We start from the raw sequence: 25104 nt of genomic DNA on the forward strand, positions 1-25104 counted from the left end.
AGCACTTTCTAAGAAACAGCATACTCTCATAAAATGATTGTTGGAATCCATTTCTTTTGGAGAAAAAGTAAATAATTATAGCTTTAGGTAATTATTCTTTATGGCTTATTACTTGGTAGCCAATCATACTTCTGAATTCCAGCACAGCCTTTATACAAGATAAGATATAACAAGAGAATATTCTTTTCCCTTATGCCTAGTAGAATTCTTATTTTCCTTCTCTATTTTCTGCCTTTTTCTTTTCTTTCTTCCTTCCGTCATTCCTCCCTTCCTCCCTCCCTTCTTCCTTTCTACTCTTTTCCTTTTTGCCTCCTTCCCACACCTTCTTCCTTCCTTTCATTTTCATGAACCCATTCAAAGACATTTTTACTGTGATAGTTCTGCACATGGGCACTACCATTCTCACATCTAATTATTAATTAGTAGAATTAAATCATTTAGTTATAAAATGAGAGACATGAAATGAAATGAAGTAAAATGAAAACTGAAAACCAAGAAGAGCTTGATTTAAATGTGACAGCATCTTTAAAATTCTGTTTCTCTGACCTCTTAATACATATACAGACATTGTATAGTTGCTATATTTACTGATATTTTATCTAATTGTTACAAGAATGTCTGATTATCTTACATTCCTAAATGTTGATCTCCTCCTGGATTTTGGCATTATTCTGATGTAAGTTCTTAGTGTTCCCCACTCAGAAACAGAATTAAGTTATTTGGAAACTTTCTTTTCTCATAGTTACACTATGGCTGGGCACCTTGTGATTTTCAAATACCAAATTTCTATGAAATTAAACTTTTAAAAAATGATACACTCAATTTGTAGTTGAAAATTCTATCTAACATTATAATAATGATTGGAAAGCACATAATTATAAGCCATTTTTATATTTTATATGCATATACACACATATACACTTGTATTTTAAATTTTCAAAATAAATTTTATTTCTTCCTAAAATGCAAAGGGAATATGTGGGCATTATTAAAAATAAACTATGCAAAATATTTTAAAAGAGGGTTAATAAACCCTTTATCTTGTCACTATCATTTTCTCTCTCAGATAATCAATCTATCTTCCAAGCATACATGTTACAATCCTTTCTTTATATTTTAATAGTCATATAAAATATATTAACTTATATGGTTTACTTTTTGTATGTTTTTACATCAGGGTGGGAGATCATACAGTATTTTTTGTTATAACCTTCAGTACTGTAATTCTTAACATTCAATATGACTGACCTACAAGGCTTCTCAAAAAAAACTAATTCCTCTGTGTGTTATTATAGTTTTATTTATCAAAACTATATCAACTGGAGAGTAATTTTATCCTAGACATATTCTATCTAAATATCTATTTTTTGTTTTAAGGTTACTCAGTCATGGACTTTCATGCCTGAACATATACACTCCCAGACCAAGGATTTAGAAATGTACATTCTATAGACACACCAGGTCTCATGTAGAGGGTTTATTAAAAACAAAACAAAACCAAAAACAAATATAAAAGCAGCAATATAACAATACAAACATAGAAAACCATTGTAAAGGGGATTCCTGCTCTTGACACAGAAATATCCTCCTCTGTGAAGTCATTATTAACACAATATTGTCTTATATTGAGTAGTATTTCTCTCAGAGGACTGTTCAGTAATTAATTAAGCAGAGAAGTGGCTTTGGAGAAGTCTTATTTAATGACAGATATATAAAGACCCTTCTCTTATCCTTTGGGCATTATTTTTCATTAATATTACAAAAAGCAGTAGTTGAGAAATAGGATGTGTTTAAAGCCCTTGTGACCTTGGGCTTGCCTTTTCTAGAGACTTAGGTAATGATGAACTTGGAAGACTACAAATTCCTAGAAAGGAGTAGATAAACGTCTAAAATAAAACCCTCAAAAATTTTAAGGCAAAGTTTTTCAAACTTGGACTATAATCTATTACTGATAATTAAAATATATTTGGTTAGATTTTACTGGCTTAAAACTTTTAAGCATAATTACAGGATGAAAATTCAGAGTGTATGTATACAGTAAGAATAGTTATTATACCAAAGTTGTTCCAGTCATCTGTGTATGTATGTGTTTACATTTATTTAATTTGGATCTATGGTGCATTTCTTAATATAAGATATAATTAAAAATAGTTATATTTTTAAACTGGATAAAGAGATGAAGCTACAAAGGTCTGATAGACTGAGAAAAGCTGATAGAAAATATAACCATGTGTTACATAGTATTTACATTTCCAAATCCAATAATTATTCCAACTCAGCATCCAGTCACACAGCCGACTGTCATCTAAGAATGAAGAAAAAAGTAATCAAATCAGTAATCAAATTAGTTTTAATTTCTTTACTTTGCTATATTTTGTGAAATATTTTTCTCATAAAACCAACTACATGTTCTAGATTTATGTTTAACTCTTAAGTTGTCTTATAAGTTGCTGAAATTTACTTTTTTTCACAAAACCTTTTTAAAGCATGTACAGAATGTCTTTGCTTTGCAACTGTGGTTGAGTTGACCTAAAGCTTAGAACACAAACATTTCTACTTAAGTTATTTTATTTACATCTATTGATGTATTTAACTCAAAATATTAAATTAATGTGGAAAATAATGATTTGATATTTAAAATTGACTAACTGATTTAAAATAAAAATAGTATTTTCAAATAAGAAAAAACACACCATGTTTTCAAATTTGGAGAATTTCATAATTTTCTAAATTTAATGATTCTAGACCATAAGGATATAGTTGTTTTGAAAGAATTCTTTCAGGAATCCTTTGGTTTGAAAATTAAAACAGATTCAAAAACCTGTTTATTTACCCAGAATACGAAAAAAAGAACAAATTTTAAAAGTATTGCTCAAGTAAACACAGAAGTGAAACAAAACAAGGAAACATAGTGGACTGGTCAGAAATTTCTGCATTGCTTTGTTATATTTTCATTGTATTTACCCTGTTGACGTCAGAACATCCAAACCTATAGAAAATTTTATGAGTTTATTAGAGTTTATTTGAGGCAGACTGAAGACATGCCCAGAAGCAAGATTTCAATGGATTGAGAAAATACTCCGGAGAATGGCAGTTTTATAGTACTTTTTATGCATTTGGAATCAAAGTAAGATTACATAAAGCCATTGGTGATTGAGAAAGGCAGGGTAAGACAGGAAAATCTCTGTGACTGAAAAAGAAAAATGTAAAATGGAAAGATACATGCATCTTTTACATTGGTGGGTACAAGATAGTTAACATTTAGTATTTATAGCAAATAGGTAGGGATGGCATACAGGCAGGAAGATCATGGGCTCCCTTGAGGGTGATTACACCTCTTGAGAGATCTGAAAAAGAGGATTTTCTGGCATTTCAAAGGTTTGTTAACCTAGATGCAGAGACCAATGGACAGGGCATGCTCAAGGCAAAGATAAAACTTTTTTTACTAAGGAAGTTATAGGCCTGAGAAGTGACTACCCACAAGACCTGCCCAGTTAGGAATTTATAATCTGATTATCCTCTGAGGTTGTTTTAGGTCACTGAGCTTGTCAGATTTACTACAGAGCCCCTTTTTATTTATAACTAATTAAAAGTAACAAAAACCAAATGGGCTTCTATCATTATAGTTATCTATTCTATTTTTTTTCTCTCCCATATATAGAAAACACAATTATTTATTTAACAAATACTTTAAAATTGTATAAGTAAGGTTTTTGTATTTATACCAAGGCATCTATTCTCTCTTTCAATAACTAAACTGCTACTTAAAAATACTAGGCTCTGGGGGTGGGAGAGTGGGTAAAAGAGTCTTGATATCAAGATTTCCAAAGTCCATAAATATACCATTTGACAGAGTATCATATTCAGTTTGCTGTTTAAGAAAACCTAACCAATTTTATAAGTAATGTCTATGCTTATATCAAACCCAGGTTCAGCGGCCTGCTGCTCGAAAGCCCGTATCAAGAGGCAGGGGCTGGTGGAAGGAAAAAGAAGCCATATACACAAGAGTAGGCAGCTTGAGAAGACTGTGGATTCACATCACAAAGACCCTCTTTTTATTTTTATTTTTTATCGAATTTTTTTTGGTGACACTGGTTAACAGAATTATGCAGGTTTCGGGTATACAATTCTACAACACGCCATCTGTACGTTGTATTGTGTGTTCACCACCCCAAGTCCAGTCACTGTCCATCACCATTTACCCCCCCATATCCTTCTCTACCTATCCCTCCTGCTCCCACAATCACCACAATATTGATCTTGTCCATGAGTTTTTCTCTCTCTTTTTTTCTTTTTTACTCAATCCCCCCTCTCCACTCCCCCTTCCAGGCTCCCCTCGACAGCTCTCAGCCTGCTCTCTCTCTATGAGTCTATGTGTACTTGCTTGTTATTTCCTTTTGTTCATTAAATTCCACATATGAGTGAAATCATATGGTACTTGTCTTTCTCTGACTGGCTTATTACAATTAGCATATTTTATCTGAAATAACCTGAAACACTGATACAAAAATATATGCACACTTATTTTCTTTGAAGTGTTTTTTACAACAGCCAAGATTTGGAAGTAGCCCAAGTGCCCATCAGTAGATGAGTGGATAAAAAAGCTGTGTTATCCACTCATCTACTGATGGGCACTTGGGCTGTTTCAGATCTTAGCTATTGTAAATAATGCTGCTATGAACATAAGGGTATAAATATTCTTTCTAGTTGGTGTTTCAGGGTTCTTAGGGTATATTAATAGAAGTGTGGGATCACTGTGTCAGAAGGCAGTTCCTATTTTAATTTTTTTGAGAAAATTCTATACTGTTTTTCATAGTGGCTGTACCAGTCTGCATTTTCACCAGCAGTGTACCAGGGTTCCCTACTATGCAACTATACAAAGGAAAGATCTTGTACCTTTTGAGAGAACATGGATGAACCTGGAGAGTATTATGCTAAGAGAAATAAGCCAGTCAGAGAAAGACAAATGTTACATGATTTCACTTATATGTGGAACCTAATGAGCAAAATAAACTAACAAACAAAATAGGTCCAGAGGTATGGATGCATGGGACAGACTGACAGGTCCTAGAGGGGAGGGGGATAGCGGGGCAGGAAGAAATTAACCAAAGAGCTTATATGCATATATGAATCACCCATGGACGAAGACAATAGTGTGGGGAAGGCCAGGGCTGGTCGAAGGGGGACCAAAGGGGAGAAGTGGGGGACACCTGTAATACTGCCAACAATAAAGAAAAAGGCTGTGGCACATTTAGAAAATGCAGAAACCATCTTAAGATGTCAGTGCAGGCAAGGATTTCTGTTAGCAGGAAGGGGAAGGCAGAACAGAAGAGGAGGGGCTTGGAGGAGGCGTGGACTGGCCATTAGGGTGCTTCACAGGAGTCAGCACAGTCTGCTCTGGTAGCCACCTGGGAACTGGTCAGGAGATTTTGGTCACCTGGCTTTTACGTCATCCTGGTTTTATGTCATCCTGGTTTTGTGGTTGAAGGTCAATAAATCTCCCAGAGCTGTAATGTCTGAAGGTCAGGGTCTGCTTCTTTTAAAGTTAGTTCCTAGAATTCTTAAGCAAGCCAGCTGTTTATCTGCAGTCACATATTAGTTAACCAGTCATCATTTACAGAAACAATTTTAAGAGGATGGTGGGGTCACCATCTAAATGCTGACTTTGTCACTTAAAACACTTAAATGTGTCATGGCCACTTATTCTGGCAATGCATTCATTTTACTTTGAATTTTCTCATCTTGAAATTGTATTTATATTTTGGTAATATTTTTAATAAGTAGAATAGACTCAGTTTTAAGGTATTTATTGATTTGAAAAGAGAATGTCTAACATCCTCTAAAACTTAATTTTTCATTATTAAAAGAAATTTTATTCCTTCTCATTGTATATTGAAAATTTTATGTTATCTACTTCATCACATAATGGATTGCTTCTCTTATTTAGCACATCTGGGTATTCAAGGCTTCTATAAAAATAATTATCTATATTAATTCCTCCTATACTTATTGTATATTATTTTATTATTTTATTTTTTTATCCTCAGCTGAGGATATTTTTTTCATTGCTTTTCAGACAGAGTGGAAGGGAGAGAGAGAAACACTGATGTGAGAGACACACGTCAATTGGTTGCCTGCAATCGAGCCTACAACAGAGGTACATGCCCTTGACTGGAACCGAACCCGAGACGCTTCAGTCCACTGGCCCAGGCTGTAACCACTGAGCCAAACTGGCTAAGGCCTGCCTATATGTATTTTATTAATACATTTTTTTACTTTTGTTTCTTGCTTATATTGATTATTGACATGTAATTTTTCATATGTTTATAATGAGTATTGGTGAATTCTAATAGGCCAAATATTATTTTTAGTAACAAAAAATGAATTATATATTTATATATATATTTGAGCTATTTTTATTGTATTTTAAGAGAAAGTGATCATGCCCAGCAGGGTGTGGCTCAGCAGTTGAGCGTCGACCTAGGATCCAGGCGATCAGGGTTCAATTCCCGGTCAGGGCACATGCCCAGGTTGTGGGCTGCAGCTGATCAATGACTCTCTCATCATTGATGTTTCTCTCTCTCTCTCTCTCTCCCTCTCCTTTCCTCTCTGTGAAATCAATAAAAATATATTTAAAAAAATAAAAAATAAAAGAAAGTGATCATATTTTGTTGTCCTTGTGTTTACATGACTAAATTTATAAATGATTTTATTCTTGAAAAGATGCCAGGCAAAACTGTTAGTTTTCTTTTTTTTTTTTAAATTATCTCTTGTTTCTGTTAATCGAATTGATATTCTTCTATCTTCACCATTCTAATCTCTTTTTTATATTAATTGAAATATCACACAAATAATTACCTTTTATTATTTTAATAAATTGATTATATTCCTTAAATTAATCTTTCTTTTTAAAGTTCACCCACATTCTCAGGACCAAGTCTGTGCTTTATTCTTTGTACAATATTTCTAAAGCAGAGTTCACAGAGGTTTTCTGCTTCCCTATGATTTTTTTTTGATCAAGTGTCAGTGGTCTATCACTTCAGTCTTTTTTCAATAATAATGTAATGGCATCATCTTTCATTAATTTTGTAAACAATCAAATCCTGGTTACATTACTGTAGTTACTGGGGAGAAGAGAGGAGTTTGTTGTGATTCTGGTGAAGGGTTGTAAAGTACTGAGGTTTATAACTTTTCCAGAAGATTAGAAATATATCCTACCAATAGTGCTAAAGGTCCTCTTGCATCATCAAGCATAGCCCAATAGAATTCATTGCATGGAAATGTATTCATTTGTGCAGTTCTATTTTATGCAGATCATAATGGCAACATTTCAGATAACATCTATTTAACACTAATTCAACTATTAATTCTATATTATAATGGTCTCTCTGTATTTAGAGTCCTTAGGGGACCACTTTTAGTATTGTGTAAATTATCCACAAAAAATGGAAGTTGAAATACCAGTGGTGAATGTATTATACTAGGAAAGACTCGAGAGTGGAAAATAAAGCCCCCAAACAGCAAATTGAGAAATTAAAAATATATTTTTAAAGATAGTAAATTATCAGAAAAAAATGGAACGATAAGATTATAGGCTAATAGGAAAAATAAAATAAATTAATATCAGAAATCAGATAGAAATATTTGTAAGAAAAAAATCAACAACATAAGAGCTCACAGGAGGAAGAATTAAATACAATTTAAAAATCACTCAATTGCAATATCAAAAGGTGGAATTTGACAGAAAACTTAATACATAATTACGAAGAAAAACCCCAATATGATAAGAGATTAATGTACAGTTAGGTAGTGAAACCAGTGAGAAAAAGTGCTGGTTTTAAAAGATGGGATGATAAGGGTAACAGAGAGAAGTGTATACTTTAACTAGGATATAGGGAGGAAGATGAATGTTGTTTTCTCTCAATATATATACATATAGAAATATATATGTGCATATATACATATTTAGAGTATATATGTAAATACATACATACCTATACATACTCATATGTATAGGTGTATGTGTGTATGTAGAGAGAGAAAAGAAGAGAGAGAATGAAATTTACTGTGAACAAAATTCCAAAGATACCTTTTTAAAAAAAATTTAAGGAGAGTTTATTCAGATAAAAATTTGCAAACCATAAATGTAGCCCTCTGTGTGATCCAAGAATACTTTCCCAAATGAAGGGGATCGAGCAGGATTTATAAAGGCAAAAGTTCTAAGGAGCTGTTGATCAGCGAGAATGGTTGCCAGGGGAAACGAGACCTCAAGCATACATCATTTGCTTTCTGATTGGTGGGGGCAACTGGACTTTCAATGGTTGGCTGAATCAGTGATCAAACAAGTGGGTTGTGAGGTGAGAACACTGGGTAATATATGATGAAGCATTAATCAAGTCCTAGTTTCCGCTCAGGCCTGTAGAATTAAAGGGCTTTCTTTGACCACGCAATCATAGTACAGGGAGTATTATTTAATAATGATGCAAGGAGTACAATTTATCAAACAGTACAATCAGCACAGGGGGTGCTGGCTCTGCAGGCATGTCTGGAGCCCAAAAGGGCAAAGTTATGCTATGCAAGCAGCTTCAGAGCTCAAGCTGTAAGAATCCAAGTACTGGGCCACAAATTATGAAATTAAAGTTCTTATAAGCTCTCATCATCTTCCTCACTACCTCGAACTGAATGTATACACATCTCTATCACTTTTATAATTCCATCTTCTAAAAAAATCCCAAGTTTTTAAAGACACAAAGAACACATATTTGTGGAAAAGGTCAACATTCCATATGTTTATAAGCTAAGCACCAGATGGCAGGCCAAGATATAAAAATACATACATGTGGGGGGAGAAATGTGGTAGTTACACCCAGCAGGAAAAAAAAAGGCAAAATTATATATTCTACACTATATCTGAAGAAGAAACCAAGAACAATAAGGACATTCAAAATGGCTGTTTTGATCTTGATAATAAATTAGAAGATAAGATTTTTCTGTAATTTTAACATAAGAATTGGAGTTCTCCCACTCTAAGATTTCCTGATAGAGCAAATAAATATACAGGACCTACAGGTAAATTAAAGTTTATATGCATGACAAATACATATAGCTTTTAGTATAAGTATATATGTGCAATGTATGGGATATGCTCATACTAAAAAACAATAAAAAAAATGTTTGTTGTGAAAACCCTTTATTTTACCTAAAAACCTCAGAAAACTCCTATCTGAAAAGGTAGTAACTGTTTGGAATTCTTTCTCTGATGAGAATAGTTAACTTGATTTGAATAAAGTAATTAATCAAATCCTAGGAGAAGCACTGAGAATGAATTAGGGGGACTTCTTTGTGTTTGTTTTTAATTCAGTCCATCATTGCAAGGTGACCCATGCCTTCGGTGTTTAATAGCCTAAAAAAAGTAGAAGAGAAATTGATTCCTAAATTTATATCTAATTTTAAATTGCTTAAGTGAGTATAATATAATGATTAAAATGCTGGAATTACTAATTTATCAACCAATAGGTTATTTAAAGTATTTGGGGTACAGATTAGTTACGGAGAATGTTTAGAAAAGACATAACTGATAGAGAAAATATTGATCAGATTAGAGAACAAAATAATGATGAAAATAAGGGAGCAGCAGAAGAATAAATGGAGGGAGAGGCTCAATCAGAGATTGGGGTACATCCTCAAGTCAAAAACAGTTGAGTAATTACTGTGTCCAAGGTTGCTTTAAGACTTCCAACTATCTTCAATTTTATAAAATAGTCATAGGAAACTCTGTAAGAGAGAAATCAGGGTCATGAGCAATTTTTATTGAAAATGAAAATTCTTGAAGAAATATTGGAGCAGTGTCTCTTAGAAATTTATAAATGATAAGAAATTATATAAATTTAAACTGCGGACAAATTGTTGAATAAAGTGTTAGAAAAGTGGTGAGAAAGTAGCACTTGAGAATGAGGAAATGCCCTGTTTTTCGCTTATAATAGCAGAAAATTGCAGATGGAGCAAGAAAACTGAGAATTCAGGCAAAAGAGGTATTTCACTTTAGGTGAACGAGTGAAGTCTGCTTAAATAAAAATTGGAGAACACAGCATGGACCAAAAAAAAAAAAAAAAAAAGGGTTCTGTGGAAAGTAATCTCACAGGGTGATCTGATCATCAATTCCTAACTGGGGAGGTGACTGTGAATAGTCATGCCCCAGGCATATAACTTTTCAGTAAAAAGCTAAACTTTGCCTTAAGCAAGCCCTATACATTGTTTTGTGCATCCTGATTAACACACTTTTGAAATGCCTCTTTTCAGACCCCTCCTTCTAAAACTGGAACCACCCTCAAGAGAACAAGTAATGCTAAGTATCCTGTGATCCAATCCCGCCTTCCTTGCTTTCTCCCACCTTCTGTGATCTTCCTTAAGGTTCCCTCCTTTGTTTCAAACCCATACAAGAAACTGCAAAACTGTTATTCTCTGGAGCATTAGAGATCTTTCTCCCCACCATATGCCATCAATTTGGCTCAAATAAACTTTTATAAAAACTCTTTACAGGTTAGGGAGTTTCTTATGTCAACAACAGAGACATTTCTAGGTGATTAATGTATAATTTACAAAAAAATGGGCTAGGCACAATATGCTATATAAGGCAAAAATAAGTAAAAGGCAAGTATTGCAGGATTTTATTGATGAGAACATTTACCTTAATCATGACTGTGAATAACAGGAAAAATAGTAGAAGATAATCCAAAAGCACAGAGATGTGTTACCTCAACACGGAGAAAGAGATTATGCAGAAAACTTTTCAACCTGTGTCAAGGAGTCAATGGTAATGCTGCTGCTGTTTTGTGTTTCTCCATGCTTTATATTTTGGAAGTTGCCTGTGTAGTTGGAAGGTGTCTGACACTGATTAAAAATTAATTAACTATGGATCTTCTAAAATGACCATCTGAACCTTGAAGAAAAATTGAATTGATTTAAGCAGTATTTGAAAAATCTGTTTCAGAAATAACTGACAACACAAATAAGAGTGGAGAGATGACTTACCAGGAGTGTATGTAAAAATTATCAAAGGGTTTTAAATGGATTTCAAGGTTAATATGAATCATTAGTGTGATATGGTTGCTAAAAACACTAAGTAATGTATTATTGATAGAAATAAAATAGCCAGAAAAAAAAGAAAAAGAAACAATAACAAACCTAAATAAAATAGCCAGAAAGATTGAGTGCCTTACTACATTCTGCCTCTGTACACTTGATTTGAAATATTATTTTCAACTCTAAGTTCATTTGCACAGGGTTATTTCCTAAATGAAAATCAAGTTTCTAGTGATGAAAATAATGAGGTCATATGAAGAATTTTTAAAGGAATTATGCATGTGTAGTATAGAAAAACAAGATTGGGGGGGGCAACATTTGTTTTCAACAATTTTCCAACATGACATGTCAAGTCTTTGATCCTTTAAAAAAATAATGGCAATTTTAACATTATGCATTGTGCTCAATGTGATAGATGCTTTTAGTAGGGGTTATAGTCCTTAAAAAATAGGATAAGTATAAAGTGCAATAAATGGGAGATAAAATTACAAAATACTATGAACATATTCACATTTTAAAGAAGAAATAGACGAACAGCATAAAAGCAATCTTTAATTGAGTTTTCCTTTGACATTTCTATGTCTCCATAGAAATTAATTGTATTTCAGCTTATTTAAACACTCATGCTAATATGTTATCAGAATGAACTATTGTTTCTCAGAATTTAAAAAAGTGAAAGTTTAAAGTAAAACCATGAACATTATACCAAAACATGCCATATTAGCAAGCTGAAATTCTTTAAAAGGAGAATATTATACTAAATCACATTTTTAAATATAATATTAAATACTGTCCTTTATCATGTTTTTGTTTTAAAAAATAGAGAGCCAGTCTCAGCATAACTGGTCCAGGTTTCAAAAATACTATAGAACATAAAATAGAAGATCCTGACAGCTACCAGCAAAATATAAGCTGTACTAATATGTTTATATTGAAAATAGTTAATTTATGTACTCAGTACTTACACACAATTTTGTATCAATTGATGTACAGTGGTTGAGAAATATACTTTAATTTTATACAGATCTGTGTTGAACTTGAATGTTAGCTACATACTTAAATCTTAGATTTGCTACTTCTAAAATTTCCAAGTTTAAGCAAATTATCTAATCTTTCCAAGTCTCAGCTATTATTATTAGTTTTTTTTTAATATGTCTTTATTGACTTCAGAGAGAGGAAGGGAATCAAACCATGGTCTCTTGGATCATAGGTCAATTCTCAACCACTGAGCCACCCTGGTCAGGCTCAGCTATTATTTTTTTAAAATAATATATATTTCATTATTATTATGGAAATTTAATAATATAATGCATGTTAAATAATTCATATTAAATGTTTTCATTGCAGTTGTTATTTTGAGGTGTTAAAGACTCCTATATTCAAAAATTTGAATTTTAGGAGGATTATTGGTTTAATTGTGAAGTTACCATAAAACTTTGTTTTTAAATAATGTATTTAAAACAGTATTGGCACATTTTTTTCAATGCACATTTTCAAATTTAGTATTCCTTATTTAGGTCTAGTTCACTTCTAGAATTTCTCAAATATAAACACAATAGCACACACAATATTTTTTGAATGCATGGGTTAATTAGCAAATCCCATAATACTAAACTTTACAGTTGTATACATTTAATTCTCACAGAAATATCTATTTTGATGTAGATTATATGCTGTTGATTAACAATCAATTTAACTTAGTTTGGACAATGCTGAAGTAAACTTGCTATATTCATTTCATGATGCTTGACAATGTGTTTTTTAAGTGCTAACTTACCTAAAAGAAGGAATTGTCACTTCAGTACAGTAACAAGCATCAGGGATTTTTCTACACAATCATGACTCTTTCATATTAACTTTCAATTTGCTTTTACTGTATATATTTGGACTGATAATCAGAATGAATATTCAAAGAACAAGAAAAATACATGTATAGAATATTTAAATAAAGCATTTATACTATTTCTTTGATATTCTTGTTATCTAGCTTTAGTGTGCTTGCTTAGAAGTAGGTCAGTCAATTAGCATATAATATTATATATCTGTATAATTTTTCAAGTAAGCAAGATCAAACAACTCTCTTGTGCACTAATAGATTAAAAAATGAATCTTTCATTCTCCTGAAATTTTAATATTCACCAAATTATTTCAGCATGTTTTTGTAATACAATGTGGATAAATTGATACAATGAATATCCGAGTTGATGATGTCAAACCCAAGGGTGACACAAAATAGACATTTTTTAAGAAGTTGTGATTTAATTAAATTTTCATTCAGTGCAATACTTATGATAACATGTTTATTGCTCATTCCATGTCCTGCTGTGCAATGAGACACCAGAGACAGTAAATATGGAATTAAATGCCAATAGGTTGTTGCAGCTTTGTAAACACATAAAATGCAAAATGGCATAAAAGCTCTTGAGTCTTGCTGATTCCTAATTGTCATCAGTGGCATGCTTTATTCTACGTCGCTTTAAAGTAGCTATTACATTAAGCTCTGAATAACCTTGTATCTAAGAAAAGCTATTCTTTTAAATTACGAGATTCTTAAAAATTTTAACTGATTTTTTAAAAATATATATCTTTATTGATTTCAGAGAGAGGAAAGGAGAGGGAGAGAGAGATAGAAACATCAATGATGAGAGAGTCATTGATCGAGCCCGCAACCTGGGCATGTGCCCTGACCGGGAATCGAACCCCAGTCGACCTGGATCCTAGGTCAAAGCTCAACCGCTGAGCCACACCCGGCCGGGCTTAACTGATTTTTAACATAGATGATAAAACTTACACTGGATAATTTACTTTCAAGTACCAGATCTTAATAGCAAGCCTTTTATATGTCTTAGAAATGTTAGGAAACAAATGCACTAGCAAATCATTATCACGTCCTGAAAGTAGTTCAGTTTTTATTAGCAATCATTTTTTAAAAAATATCAGTAAGTTTTTATTTCTATATATTATAATTCTCTTACTTTATTTAACCTCACCATTATTCAGGAAAGATACATGCTGAGTTAAAAAACAAACAAACACACAAAAAAGCAACACTTATTTGCAACATAAAGTCAAATATAAACTCAAGTACTTGTATGAGTTTCTTTAATTCCCCCCCCCCGCAGGGAAATGCAAACATCCTTGGGGCTACTGATAATTTGGTTCTCATTGTGAACAACCAATACTAATGTACCGGAGGAAAAATATTATGTTTAATCTGAAATAGACAAAGTAAACCTTATCAAGGTATCATATTCTGAAATCCATTCCTTTCTTTTGAGGAATTCCTTAACTTTTAATCCATGAGCCTATCAACATTTTTTAATAGTTCAAGTTTGCCTTCGTTGCCCTGTCAGTTTTCCCTGGTGTGAGGCCTGTCTTCTCTCCTCTCTGCACAGCAGAGCATTGCCCTGTGCCTACCTGAATGCAATGGGAATTCTTCAGAAGCTCTCACGACCCTCCTGTTGCACGTAGACAGCTGGCTACACACTGACAGATCTGTGGAAAAAGGAGAGGGAGCCTGACAAAGCGGATATTACACCCCAATTATAGCTTGGCTCCTCAACATACAGTTTTAACAGTTTTATGGAGATCTAATTTACACCATGAAGTTCATCTGTTTAAAATGTACGTGTCAACATTTTTTAATATGTTCACAAAGCTGTACCACTTTAACAATAAGCAACTCCAGAACATCTTTATCTCCCCAAACCCTCCGCCCCCCACTACCTGTGGCCACGGGCAACTACTCATCAACTTTTGTGTACAGTTTGATTTTGAGGAAGTCATTTTAGCTTCATAAAGTTATAAACTAAATAGAGTTTCGAATTGTTTTCAATCTCTTTCTCTCATATATCATACTCATTTGAAAATAACCAATAATTATGTTATTTCATCATTTGTAATATGAATGGTGTCTCAGTACCATAGCAATTAGCCCAGCTTCTTATTTGTAAAAATGGAGTGCAGATGGGTGAAAGGTGGCTGAAGATTGCCTGTTGATTTAACCGTGACAGGCTAATGCAGCTCTTGAAAAAATATTTTTTTTAGTAATAGACTTTTTAAGAAATATTAAAACTAAAAAGTTTAATGATTGCTTTTGCTTCCTTTCAGTTCTATGCACAAAGAATTACCATGGAAATCTTAACTAGGTGTCAAATTTAAACTTGAACACAGGTTTTTTTGTTTGTTTGCTTGTTTGTTTTACTTTCAGACTCCTGTGCCTTTGGCCATTTCTTCTCTTTTAATTTAATGGGTAGAAGGACATTATGGTGAACCTGTTCATTTTAGTTCTGTGGATTACACATGTTTATCAAAGTCATAAAGATTTGTTAAAATCTTTTAAAACAATTTTTATCTTCTGCTAAAGACGCCTTCTTGCAGGTACCATTTTATATCGATGCTGCTTCCTTGGGGATTAAGAAAGAGTTGATTTTATCAGCTCTGGAAATTCCAAGTTCCGTGGACTCCCAGGTAATTTATATTTATATTTCTGGACATGGGTAGTGAGCATAATCCCTATTAAAGGTATCTTCTCTTCCTTCCTGTTTGCAAACCAGCCAGCTCTGACACAAACCCATCTTCCTGCAGAGCTCTGAAGAGAAAGCTGCCAATAAATTAGAATAGTCTGAATGTCCCATAATTTTCCCTGGTGCTACATCTTCAGATGATCACACTCTTCACTTCAAGGTACAGCTGGTACAGTCTAACCAAGTATTTTCCAGCCTCATAGCAAGAGTTGCCACATTATAACCATTGCCAGCTTTACAGCCTGAAATATCTGTGTCTTTACTGCCTGCCCTCCAATCCCCTTAATAAGATAATGAAATACTTTTTAAAAAAATTCTGCCATTTATAGTACTTAAAAATGATCCCAGTTTTAGGTAGAAGAGATCAAAAGTATATTTTTAACATGTTCATCCTGAATACATATGTAACTTCTAATGTGTAATATCATGCATGCAACTGGATCTATGAGCTTAAATTACAGAGGAAAGGCATGACCCAAGGTAATATTTTGTGAGTAATCAACATTTAGAAAAGTGGAGTTTAAACCCAAAAGATTATTAGACTAAGCTCTCTCATTAAGAAGCACTGGGTGAGAGGACATAATAAAAATGAAGACCGTATTTTAGAAATTATAGTATTTACAGGAAACTCTAACAGAACATAAGAATCCAAAGCTGAAAGGATGAAGAAAGTAGCCTATTAGCATAGTGAAAACTTTGACACACACCTCTCGATACTGTAAAACAAAAAAGAGCAAACAAACAAAAGACATATTTGAGACACATAACACGATGAATCTAATGAATGTCTTCAGAATTCTGACTCTAACAATTACAGAATACTCAGGGACTCATAAAACATGTAAAATGTTATATTTAACCGTAGAAATGTTTTCCAAATATTCCTAACAGCACAATATCATGTAGACTCCTTCATCATATTCAAATAAATTAGAAAATAATGATATTCAGGCTTTTTAAGGTTATTTCTTAGGCAATAAAATAATCTATCTGAGACACATTCATAAAAGAAATCCCAGGCTATTAATTTCCCCATTTTATAAATATCAAACCCTAAGCCTCTTGTGTATACGAAAATAACTAAATAAATAAAACAAAGCTCAGTGCTACAGATAAATTGGAGCCAGCAGTTATTAGTCACAGTAAATGTATTGAAGTGCCGTGAACCCAGTTCGTCCCTAAACCGCTGTGTTCATCCCTGTCCTGCCTTAATGCTCCTGTGACTTTTAAGTGGCACGTGTGAGAAGCCGGCCTAGGAAAGCGACTCCGTCAAGCGCACTTTACCGCAGAGAAAACCACACTCCTTTCTTCAAGTGCAAAGCCAGCGGAATGAAATCAAATTCCTTTTTTTGCCCTGAAGGAGTAAGAGTGTGATCTAGAAAAATAAGTACAAGCACACTTATAAAAATAGGTCCGAGTAGTATTTTCCCCACTCAGTTCATTTACTTCAGCAAGGGTATAAGGACCATCGTTTTCTCACTAAACTTTAAAATGAATTATGTGCAAGTACTGTACTAGGTTTGCAGTAACTTTGTTATCTTCTGGGGAAAAGAACAGCTTCGCTTAATTACCTGAAATTTTAATTCTGCTGTTGTTATTTCTTTACTATTTCTTACTTGATCCATTCTAAGAAAATTAGATTGATAGCAGAAGTTTACGAAAATATAAATGATTTCTCTAGACCTTCATATGTAAAGTATTTTTTGAAAGGAGAATAAAATATATCAACCTTAACAAGTTGGCATTTTATCCAGGAACAAAAAAATTAAATATATATAGTCATTATAAAACAGATACCAAATGAGTTAACATCTTTAAGTGTTAATTGGAATTCAGATTAGAAATTTAGCTTGAAAAACTCGGCCTAGATAAGTGGATACACTGTGATCAGTTTTATGTATTTTAACATGGTGATGTAGCCATTGACTAATAATATAGTGAGTGGTAAGAGAGACCTCAGTGAAAGACATGGAATATTCAAAGTGGGAGGAAGAGTGTGGAAACAAGGCAAGATCAGGAAATAATGAATAGACCACCTTGAGAGAGAAACTGACTTTTGAGCTCCATCTGTTCAGTGAATAATGGTTTGTATTTAGCGCTCTACACAGAAATAATATGAGATAAAGCATGGTGTGGAAGGCTGTAGGTCCTAGTCGGTATCTATGTATGCAAGTATGTGTGTATTTATTTTTATTTATTTATTTTTAAACCCTCACTCAAGGATATGGTTTTATTAATTTTGAGAGAGAGAGGAAAGGATGAGAGGGAAACATGGATGTGAGAGGGAAACATCAATCAGTTGCCCCCCCTTTGTGCCCTGGGGGGATAGAAACAGTAACCTTTGGTTGTCGGGGATGAGCCACGGGCCAGGGCGGCTGTAGTCAGAATTTAGAGGGCTCTCCAGCCTTAGCTCAGAGACCTAAATAGTGTCCTGTAACCAGCAAGGAACCTTGGAGACTTAGTGAGCAGAAGCGACTGCGACAGGAAGCAACTGTGATATGCGGACTAAATGGGTGATAACAAAGCTTTAAAAGACAGGAACTCTAATGAAAGGATTTGGGGACAGCTTTGCTATGTTAAGTATTCAAAACAGAACCGGAACAGAAGAAAATAAAAAAATGATTTGTCAGCTACATTAAATAGGTAAAAGGACAGGCATTGCCAATTTGCAATACATGGATATTCATCCAGTTGTACAGATAAGCAGCAAAAGGCACCTTTAGTGGCCAAAATTGTGAACCTGAGAATCAGACTCCAAGGCCAAATCCTATTTCTACCTTATTCTAGCAAATCACCTAACATATATCTTAGTTTATATTTCAATTTTTTTAACTGAAAAATAGGTAAAATAGCAGTATTTCTTGACAGAATTTCTCTGAGATAAACAAAATATTTTAAAGCGTTGAGAAAGTTCATGGGTTGTGGTAATCACTTAAAAGTATTAGTAACTATTATTGGTAATGCTACCTAAGACTTACGACAGTAATACAAAATAAGTCATCATGTCATATTAATCTTTAGGATGTGAATTGATCTTCTTTCTTTCTGCATTTCATTTTCATTTATCTGAATCTGCTTCACTTCTCCTAGTTGCATTTGTGCATTTAAAATCTAGTGATTTTTCTATTGTTCTCAAAACATTAGCATGAGGCTACCTTTTCCCAGATATTTAAAAATTGCTTTTAAAACCATACAAATGATGCATACTCAGCTTAAATTTTATACTGGCAAATTATGTGTAAAAAAAGAAAGAAAATGAATAAGAAATTAATATACCAAAAAAACACTTTTAGTACAGACTTCTTATAAACCAGATATGTATAGATCAATCATTATGCTTTTTACCTATTTCGCTCAAATGAGTAACATTAAATGATCAAGAAAGATTGTTACTAAAGTCCTATTTGGAATCTAGCAAACCCGGTAACAATTATACTCCAAGGGTATCAGTCTGGAACATGTCAACTTTCTTTTTCAGGAGACATGGCATTTCTCAGAGCTAGCCTTCTGCCAGTCCTCCTAGCTACAATGTAGACTCCAGGCTCCTTAGTGTACTGTACATCTGGATTTTGACAAGTAGAAGGACAGTCAGCTCTATGGCATCCACTCCATTAGAATTATTTGGAGTAGCAATACTTTGTTTTTCTTTTTTTAAATGCAAATGCATACTCCTTCATTCAGACTTAAATCAGTTCTAACAATTGTCTCAGAGTTAATGCTGAAAAGACGGTCATAGGGAAAACAGTGTTTCACGGAAAATGATTAGGGATTAAGGATATTGTAAAACTGAAGACTCAGAACACTTTAGCTTCTAGAGAAAGAGCAAAAGCAAACAATACTTACTTATGTGTTTAAGGAGAAAAGAACCACTTTCTTTTTGAAAGGATTATTTATTATAGTCTCACTATTCCTGTGATGTATTAAATCCTTGACATTGTTATAGAAAATCAATTGGATTTAATCTGAAAAAGTGGTGTTATATGCATGCAAACCTAACAGTTGCAAAACTCAGTATTTTTCGTGGAAAAAGTCAACCTAAAACAAAATGAAATTCATGTGTTTACTTTCATAAGCCTGATGTGATCTCTACTTTATTTTCCTTTAGAAGGGATCACAATACAATTTGAATTTGAACTGCCCAACGAAGTTGAGCATCGGAATCTATTTCTTTACAAAACTCTGATTAGAAAACAAGTTTCAAATCATTTGCATATTTTTTATAGAACAAGAATGATGAAGGATATTTTTTCTTTTCCAGGAAAATATTATCTTTTTAAAAAGCAAAATCAAGTATTTAATGAAGACTTTTACAAACATACTTGATAACACACAAGTAAAATAATTAATTTTGACACTTTCATTCAGCACCATAGTAAAAAAAAGTCAGATAGAATTAGATATTCTTTAGTGCCCAAATGGAATTTACAAATCAAAACGAAACTTCATTACATTTTCCTTAAAGTTTTACATACATAGATACTTAAAAGTTCCAGTGAATTATTTCTGACCACTACATATTTAGTTCAACCCAAGCATGACTTGGGGACCCTTCCTTGATTACAGTCATGTTTCTCAACCTGTGGCCCAGCGATGAACTCTTTTAGGATAATCAGGGGCCAAGACATTTTGCTTTGTATTGTATGTTTTTTAATGCAAAACCATAGGCTTACCTCAGATCTAAATAGGATTTCCTGAATATGCAGCACAAATATATGAGTTGTTAACAAGCTTCTAAGGTGGTTTTCATGTTTGCTAAGGCATGAGAACCACGATTCTCCATGTTGACATGCATTGGTCTTGCTTCTTAGTCTCTCTGCACCTTACCCATTTGTCAGGGGAGATTTAAGTTTCTAGTATCTTCAGAGAAGTGTCTCTGACAATCTCAGCCAACTGCTAGTTGCTAGTGCTTTTTCTGAACTGCAATAATCTGCAATATTTATCTATATGTTCTGGTATTGCCTTAAGTAAGTAATACTAACTTGAAGAACCATTTCATAGTAGGTGTATAATGAACATTTTTAAGCATACAAGTGAATGAATTTTGTCACTTGCACATACTCATAAAAGCTTCATAACAATCAAAATAGTGAATGCATACATCACGCCCAAACTTCTCCTTTTGTCCCTTTGCAATACCTCCTTCTTCCTACATTTTCCAACTCCATTCAGTCAGAAATATCTTTCTTAATTAGTCGAGTAGACTGAAATATAAATGTTCTCATATTTTCATCTATGTCCCTAATTTTTAATCTTTGTCTTTACTTCTTTTAGTATATTTTGACAGAATGTTCATTTGGAAAAACCATTTATTTTTGTTCTATATATCCTCAGAGCCTTTAATTGCACCTAACATTTATTATGTTTTCAATAAATTTCATTGAGAAACAAACTAAGGAGCAGCTAGTTATGAAAATGTATTATATCGAGAAAAAAATACTACAAGGACTTATACTTAGTCTAAAAACATAGACTGTGGATATCTGATTAGTGCTAAGCAACAGTACAAATAAGATAAGGGCTGGTCAGTAACTATTCTGATAATAAATAATAAATAGGCAATCATAATGCATATTGCTAAGTACTATAATGAGAATAAATAGTGATACATTATGGTTTATTGAAAAGGAACATAGATAACTGAACTTAGATCAAACTTTGAGGTAATTAATTTGCATGATGTTGTTGGGATTTCCTGTTCAAGTGTTTTTCTAAGGCATTTGCCTTGTTCTAATTTTATAAGAAAGTGCCCAGTAAACAAAAATATCTATATTTTTATAATAAGTAACATGAGATTTAAAGAAAACAAACCTTATTTATCAACTCCCTCTCATATATTTTAATGTAAATATGGAGGTATTGTTAGGGGCATGAATAGAATATTAATCATGTAGTTATAAGAAATATTAATCACGCTCTATTAACCATGATTGTTCTGTTCTGATTAGAGAAAGCAGATTCTAACCTGGCTGAGGGTTGTACACACTGGGACATGGGGATGCGGTCCATTCTCCTTTTCCGAGAACCGCCTATCATCATGGAAAGGTTAAGGACTTTGTACCTGAAACAGTGGAGTCCTGGAGGGGCCTGCCCTTTGTGACCCCAGCCCTCATTGCCTGTAACCTGTAACCATTACGCCTTGCCTGCTTCCCCAGGCCTGTAATTCCTACTTTCCCATGTAATCTTTGTCCTTCTACCCAATATAAGCAGCTGGCTTATGGAGATGGGGAGCGGGTAGGGCAGATTTTCGTGGATGACCAACTACTTTCCCACACTGGCAGCATTATTAGAATAAACGCTCATACACAGTTTAACCCTCTCTGCTTAAGTGGCTCAAGTAATGACAAGCAGCCTGGACCCATTCATTGTCCGGTTTCACTTATAATAAAATAAAGTGGAATTAATCATGTTTATTACTATTAAACACAGAAAATAAAAACCTGGGCTAAGATTTGACTGTACACAAAATCAAAAGGGTGGCTATAACTAGTACTTTTTTTTTAATTTGTCTAGATTATATCATTTAGTGTAAACTGGACTGAATTAGTATCAGAAAACCTTGGGACCAAGAGCTGTAAACTTGCTGTTATAGTTATATCGTGTATCTTAAGGTTAAAAAACAAAACAAAACAGATAAAGGAGCAAGTTTTATTTTTAACAAACAGATATATCTTCAGGATTTACATTCTCAAATACCTTGTATTTATTTTCTGTTTAGCTGCACATTTTATGTTTATTAATAAAATTTCTAGCAACATTGCAGTAAATATCACTTGACTGAGATGCAAACTTTTGCTCAAATCATTTACTGTGGTTATTAATTATTGCTGTTTGAGAGCTTAATGCCCACTATTCTCCTAAGGGCTTTACATAGGCTATCTCATTAAATCAGCAGACTTAAAAGGTAGATATCATTTCTATGTTAGAGATAAAAATCCTGAGACTCAGAAATTTTGAGTGGCTGAGAGTCTTGGAGTCAGGGCTCTCTGATTTCATTGCTCCCTCCACGTGTACACTTTGGGCTCTTTCAATGATGGGGCAAAGAGGGTGCAGTCTGCATTTTGTCAGTAGGTGTTCACTTAATGCACTAATCTTGACAAGTAATTTTTAGACTTTATATATGAAGATGCTTTTTTAATGGATATATTCAAATAATAGATACATATCAGCATGTGGGTAAACTGTACAATACATATTACTTTTCTCCTTTTATAAAATTAGAGATTATGTGTCAAATGTTAAGATTTTTTAGTAATATGTGGAAAATTAAACATTATATTTTGCTTTTTATTTTATTTGTTTTGGTTTCCCAGGAAGTGGAGATAGAACTATTTTTCTTTTCCCCATCACTTAGTTTTCTATATTTTAATATGGAGGAATTAAATATAGACATAGAGCTAGCTGCTCCATCAAAATAGCTTCAATGACAGTCACGCTAATAGTAAATTTCTGAGAAATCAAAAAGTAAAAGAGAGAAACACTTCAATTTCCATTGATGTCCAGTTCTGTTAAGACCTCAAAATGGATTTTAGATCAGGTAAAAATTATGTCAGGTAAGAAAGAAATATTTACAGACTTTAGTAGACTTTTAACTTATAAAGTAATTCCCCATATCACTTTTGTGCTGCAGAATAAAAACCAGATAGAATTGTTAGGGAACACTTTAAGTAATTAATTTTCAATTAATGATTATTTTAGTATATTATAAACTAATAAAATGTACACTTTAATGGTGAAAACCAGAAAATAGTACATCCTATACTAAAAGCCTGTCAAAAATCAATGTGCTTATGTCTGTTTTTTTCTCTCAGTGCACAGCAGAACACCTGTGAATCCCCTTGGAAGCAAGGTCAAGAACAAAGTGTACAAAGATCCTTTTTTTTCTCTAGGCATAACAAAGTGCAGTTTTACCTTTTTAACTTTAGTCTGAGGATGCCATGACTCCTAGGAAACTGTGCCTGCAAAGCATCAGTTCACCAATCACTAGCTTCTGTGACTACCAGCCACAGACACTCAACAGGCCTGCAGTTTTATGTGGCATAAAGGTTAATATTGAATCCTTAGGTAAAACTCGAAAATGTTCTTGATCTTTAAAAGCCATGAGGAAACTAATAGAGTTTCAGCATGAAACTTTGACACAGTTCAGCCTTATGTTGTATGGACTAATAGTTGAAATGTCTAGTGACTACAAACTAATGAACATATATATATGATGTTGTGGAACAATATGTGTGATAGGTAATAATCATAAAATATCATTTCTAAAGAAACATTCGTATACTTTCATCTCTGTTCTCTTTTTCTTCCCTCTCTCAGTGGTTTGTTTTAATAAATCTGCCAAAATACCAACAAAATCATAAAAGTGTTGAAGACATACGAACTTGTGTCTTTCCAGCCACTTATTAAAATCAGATAAATTAAATATTTTCCAATTATATTTATAATTTAAGAAACCATTTTGCTTGGATATATATGTTTTGCTGTATCTAAAGGAAACAGGTAGAAATAAAAGGCAAAATCACCAAAGCATACTAAATTAAACAATATTTCCCACCACAACTCTCTAGGTCTTACATTTGTATGAGTTGTTACATATTTTTCAAATAAAAATAGTGAATAATAGTGATGTCTAAATGATCAAAAATTTAATCATTTAATAGTGTTTTTAATTCTCCTTTTTAAGCAAGTAGATTTGGGCACTCAGTTTTTCTAGTGCCACTCAATATTAAACAGCATACTGACTGAAAATTTGAGTAGTGTCTTCTTGATTTTATTTCCTTTGTACAATTCTTTTCTAAATATGATTGACAATCATTTTATTTTGGGATTTTGATATAATGTTTTGATATAATGTTTATATTTATCTTATTCCAGAAATTAAATGTTTAAAATTGTGCATAATGCCCAAACAAAATGACAAAATGAATTATCTAACAAAATTGAAGAATGTGACTTTAACTGTAGGTTGTGCAGCGTACTTACAGTTTTTCACACTTTAGAGGTGGCTTCCACATGTAAAGAGCTTGAAAGTCACTTCTCCATCCTAACATCAAGTGAAAAGCTGAGCAGATTGAAAAATCGATAACTCTTTTTTGGGGCCATAAGAAAGTTAAAGACAAAGGGCAAAACACTTCCCCCAAGATTTTAAAGACAAATAGGCAAATACAGGGAGCTGTGGCTTACCAGAGCAGAAACTCAGGAGCAGAAACCACTACAATAATCAGCAACAGGGCAGGAAAACCTGACTGTAACTGATGAATTGTTCAGGCTCAGTGGGGACAAGTCTGAGAGTTAAAAACTCCAGGGCGGCGCAGTCATAAGAGGCCCTGACACTTTTGTGAGTTTTAACTCAACCAGGTTCTCACAGTAAAAACTGAATAAAAATCTCATGTTTCCAGCTGGGGACAGGGAAAAGGAACCATTTTGGTAAACACACATCACTAAAAGCTTATTCACAGTCCTTCCTTTGACCCAATACAACTTGTGCTGCTCTTAAGAA

At 33.2% G+C, this 25104-nt stretch overlaps 1 long non-coding RNA gene across 2 annotated transcripts; it reads right to left on the bottom strand.

Moving 5' to 3' along the window:
- Window positions 1–1503: 1503 nt before the first annotated feature.
- LOC107528524 (uncharacterized) lies at window positions 1504–24869 on the bottom strand. Of its 2 annotated transcripts, none has more exons than XR_001602382.2 (3): window positions 24789–24869; window positions 14500–14577; window positions 1504–2305 (listed from the first exon to the last, which is right to left on the bottom strand). It is a non-coding gene; the product is annotated as an uncharacterized LOC107528524 (long non-coding RNA). The 2 variants fall into 2 exon arrangements; XR_001602381.2 differs by lacking the exon at window positions 24789–24869 and adding an exon at window positions 24588–24616.
- Between the last annotated feature and the right edge of the window lie 235 nt (window positions 24870–25104).

Source organism: Miniopterus natalensis, chromosome 2, assembly GCF_054644295.1.
Source record: "Miniopterus natalensis isolate mMinNat1 chromosome 2, mMinNat1.hap1, whole genome shotgun sequence".
Taxonomy (NCBI): Eukaryota; Metazoa; Chordata; class Mammalia; order Chiroptera; family Miniopteridae; genus Miniopterus; species Miniopterus natalensis.